A 5355-nucleotide genomic window follows, 5' to 3' on the forward strand; every position below is an offset into this window, starting at 1 on the left:
CGCAATTCCGACCTCAAATTGGAGCAAAAAATGTGGAATATATTATGGAGGATGCTCTGAGTACTTGGATATTTTCATGTTAATGGGAGAGAGGATAATTTTGAGCTTCCTAACGCTTTCAGTACTTTTCCCTAATAAAAAATTTAGCATGCGCTTGAAGTTTGAAAATAAGAAAAGGCTTGATGTTTTAAATTGGGCGAGTCCCTCTTCCACCTAAAGCTAAACCTTGGGTTCGTGTGTTAACCCAACACATTTTCGCTCCATTCAGATCCAATCCAACCCATACCATTTGTGCTCGGCTAAGTTAACTATTACACAACTTTTGTTCGAAACATGTACGGATAGTTTACATTTTTTCTTATTTACAGAAGTTGTAAAATGAACACTTGAATTACTATTGAGATATTTAAATTACTTATTTCCAACTTTAACCTATAAAAATATTTATTCAACTTACTTTTTACTTATGAGCAAACAATATAGAGTTTGTTTGGTATAGCTATTAATCCAATTAAAATCAATTTTTTTTATCATTATTTCACTATTTCAGCTGTTGTTTTTAAATTTTTCTTTCACAGCTAGAACCCACTTTATCTCTAACGGTCAAAAAATTAATTATCAAAATTTCTACCAAACAAGCACATAATCTCAGCAAAATATGATGTGATTTTATACAATGCAGTACGATACTATCAGTCAATAGTGATAGATAGATATACATCAAACTGGCACTCAGTTGATAATGACTCACAGATGTACCTCAAATTGGCAAAATAGGCACACAGCACTACCATTCGACAAGGTATATTAGTTAATTTTCTTCGGAAAATCTAAAATCAGATTTATCTTCTAATTTTTCAATGTGGAAAGTTATCTAAATACCACTGAACAAATTGACAATATTGCATAATCATATCAATAAAATTTCAGCTAAATGGTCCGGAAAAAATTAAAGCACACATCTGACCTTGAACAACGCGAACATTGCTTCGCTCCAACTTGTTTTTAGTAATTTCTGATATCTATTTGGATTAAGGAGCCATATAAAATCTACACCACAGATTTTCCTACGATGATTCCGATGGCTAACGTCCCGAACTCTTAGAACTCGAAGTTTTAAAAAATATTCGATTTTTCTTTGGTTCGATCCCTTTGATGTTAACCAAAGTAATTTGTAAATTAGAAAGTTTTTGGGTTTTGAAAACATATAAAAATATAATGGGAAGTAGTTATTCATATAAACTTATAAAATTATGGCGTAATTTGGTTTTGGAAAACATTTGGAGGCGATTCAGCAATTACGGATTGAATAACAGCAGAAGAAAAATATATTTGGCTTAGCAAATGTTTATTAAAATTTATGAAATTTTACAGGGATTAAAGCATTCATATATATACCACATATAAAAATTTGAGGGCTTGATGATAACAATTGATGCACAAAAATATTGCTCGAACATGCTGGACAGAAAACTCGAATTTGAAACGACGCAGTTTACCAAAATCGACATAACTTTTTCTCTAGATAATGTTTTAAGGAAATTCCAAAGGCTACTACTAGAATACTCATAGACTTTCAAACGCCACAGATTTCACTCTAAAATATGCAATGTAGCCCAAATTATACCATTTTCAAATGAAAGACAAAATTTGGAATTATAATCAGTAGTGAATAAACTTCGGTTATAGACATAACAACATTTCCAAATTATGGTTGACATGAATAGCATATAAAACTGAAAAAAAAAAAGATGTTTAAACGTCTTTAAAAGTTTCGTCTAATTTATTCATAATATGTTTACATAAATTGGAATTTTTACTAAAAAATTGAAAGCTTTTTAGATTACCAAGCACTTGCCACTATGCCAAACCACTGCCATGCCTCAAATCAACCGGTGAGATTATAATGGGTGTGAGTACTACGAATAATACTCAGTAGGAAGACACTAGAGTAAAAGATGAAATACATATATGTTTTCGGAAATGCAAACTTTGGTTATTCGTGTCACCGTCAATTTTTTTTTTTGAATCATTAAAGGGTGCTTCCTTCATGAGTAACACAATAATAGTGTCATCTTCAATCTCTTTCTCTTATTTGAGCCACCAAATGGTGTCTTCTTCATGAGTGACACAACAATAAGTTTGATGCAAAACAAAAAAAATAATTCTTAAACCACTTACACAAGCGCTGAGATCACCCCTACCTTAATGCTTGAAGTTTGAATACCCTTTTGTGTTCAATATGTAAAAATTCAGCGTACTCTTTGCCTCCTCTTTAGAAAAATTTTAGATTCAAAACGCTTTAGGCTATGGAAAAGGGGCAAAACAATTTTATGTATATGTATAAATGGAGGGTATAAATGACTTGGAAGAAATGAAATGTAAAATCCAATTGACCTTCAAAAAAATGTTGGTAGCCCTTCATTGAACATTTAAGAGAATAATTGTTTAGATTTCATTTCAATGTATTTTATGTGAGGAATAAATGCAAAGTCTTTTGGCATTTCATTCCATAGCAACAAGTCTCACCTTGTATCTCTTGATATTGTCTAACGAGTCTTTCTTAGTCTTAAAGACCCATTTACAGCCAATGACTTTGGCACCACTAGGCAACTCAACAAGATCCCAAACTCCATTGCTCTTCATAGAACTCATTTCTCCTTTCATGGCATTGTACCATAATTCTGACTCTTCACAACTCATGGTATGTGAAAATGATTCAGGATCATTTTCTGCTCCAATATTGTGGTTAGGTTCTTGTAGATACACTTCATAATCACTAGGAATTGCTGACCTTTTGGTTCTAGTAGATCTTCTTAATGTTGTACCATCATCTTCCTGAGAAGCTTGTGGTTCAACCATTTGTTCAGGAGGTTTTGGTAATTTCGAATTACCTGGTCTACTTGAACATTATCAGTAGCTTGTGAAATTTCAATGGTTGGTTGTTCAACACCTGTTTGTACTTGAGGGGTGCTGTGAACTATAATCAATCTGTCATCTGAGGTGGGAGGTTGAGACTCTGAATGATCATGCTCAAGAACTTTGTTCTTGGTTTGATCGCTCCCACTTTTCAAGTCATTTCTTGATTCCACAATCTTAGTGCCGTAAGATGGACAGTAAAATTCGTATCCTTTAGAACTTTCGGCATGTCCAACAAAATACCCACTAATGGTCCTTAGGTCCAGTTTCTTCTCTTGTGGATTATGAACTCTTACTTCAGACGGGCATCCCCAAATGCGTTTATGTCACGAACTCAATTTCCAACCTTTTAGCAATTTAAATGGTGTTTTTGTGATAGCCTTAGTTGGAAATCAGTTTAATATATACACTACCATCTTAAGTGCTTCAGTCCACAAGGATTTAGGAAGATTGGAGCTGCTAAGCATGCTCCGCACCATGTCCAATAATGTTTTCTTCTTTCTGGTATGCTATTCTAGTTTGGTGAACCAGGCATAGTATATTGGGCAACTATCACATGCTCTTGAAGAAACTTAGCGAACAGACCAGGTGCTTGTCCATCCTCTGCGTATTTACTGTAATATTTTCCACCTCTATCTGATCTTACGATCTTAATCTGCTTATCATATTATTTGTCTACTTCAACCTTAAAGGTTTTAAAAGCATCTAATGCTTCGTTCTTATTATGAAGCAAGTAGAGATACATATATCGTGAATAATCATCAATAAAGGTGATGAAATATTTCTGACCATGTGAGTCCATGTCGGACCACATATATCAGTATGTATGATTTTTAATATGTCCGAACTCCTGTTGGCACCTTTCTTGGATTTGTTAGTCTACTTTCCCTTAATGCAGTTCACACATGTGTTAAAATTAGTGAAATCTAGAGTACTAGATATCTCATCATTCACTAATCTTTTGATTCTATCTATAGAGATATGTCCTAATCTCCGAAACCACGACATAGAGGAGTCTTCATTAATATTACATCGTTTAGCGCCAGTATGAATGTGCATTGAACTATTAATGATATTGTTTTGTAAATTAATACGATAAAGACCATCAGACAGAGTACCATTCCCAACACAATCAGAATTATATAATAAACTGAATGACGTGTTTGAAAAATTAAAGGAATATCCCAATGCTACAAGTCTGGAAATAGAAATCAAGTTTCGTGAAAAATTTGGAACATAAAAGGTCCTATATAACTTCAAAATAAAGCCACTACTTAAAGTCAAAATGCGCGTTCCTATAGCCTTCACATGTGAGCCCATCTTGTTTCCAGATAAGATATTCTGCTCACTTCCCACTGGCTTCCTTAAATTTTGCATACCCTGCAAGGAGTTTGCAACATGGATTGTAGATCCAGAGTCAATCCACCAAGTGTTAACATTTACATTAACCATATTAGATTCATAAAAACAAATGAGATTGGATTATCTCTATCCTCAAGCCATTTTTTGAATTTGGCGCAATCTTTCTTCACGTGTCCCTTCTTTTTACAGAAGTAACACTTAGCCTCTTTCTTAATATCAGCTTGGGGTGGGGTTTTACCTTTCCCTTTCTGATTAGCTTGAGATTTTCCCTTCCTACGAGTTGTAGTCAACATTGCACTTTTACCTTGTTCCATTATTAGTCTTCCTTATTTTTGAACACACATAGTCATTAATTCATTAATTAACCATTTTTCCTTATGTGTGTTGTATGATATTTTGAAAGGTCTATACTCTTGTGGGAGACTATTCAAGATGTAATGCACAAAGAAGGATTTAGACATCTCAACCTCCTGCTTCTTAAGTTGAGCCGAAATGTCTCTCATTTGCATGATGTGCTCGCGCACACCTTTCACACTGGTGAGCTTTAAGGATGAAAACTTCATTATAAAGGTGCTTGTCAATGCTTCATCTGAAGTGACAAATTGATCGTTAATAGCCTTTATCAAGTCCTGGACCTTGTCATGCTGATCGACAGAACCACATATATCAGCAGAAATTTTAGTCTTTATGAACATCACACTGAGGCGATTAGATCGCTTCCATTTTTCATAAAGAGCAATGTCTTCTGCAGTGCTGGCATCAGTAATTTCAGGTGGTTCGTCTTTCCTAATAGCATAATCAATATCCATCCACCCTAAATGGAGAAGAATTCTCTCCTTCCATACTTTTATAGTTGTCACCCTTTAATTTGAGAATATCACAACAAATATCAAAGAAATTAGCAGGTTGTGAAGCTGCATAATATTAAAAATTGCTTCCATTAACTTGAGGCTTAATTGAATAGATTGCCTATTTTACCAATGTAATTCATACTGGAATTTAATATAATGACATAAAAATTGCGCGCGGGCTAAATTTTTAATTCAATCACATCAAATTATTCCTTATAATAGA

This window comes from Olea europaea, chromosome 12 (genome assembly GCF_002742605.1).
Source record: "Olea europaea var. sylvestris chromosome 12, O_europaea_v1, whole genome shotgun sequence".
NCBI classification, from domain to species: domain Eukaryota; kingdom Viridiplantae; phylum Streptophyta; class Magnoliopsida; order Lamiales; family Oleaceae; genus Olea; species Olea europaea.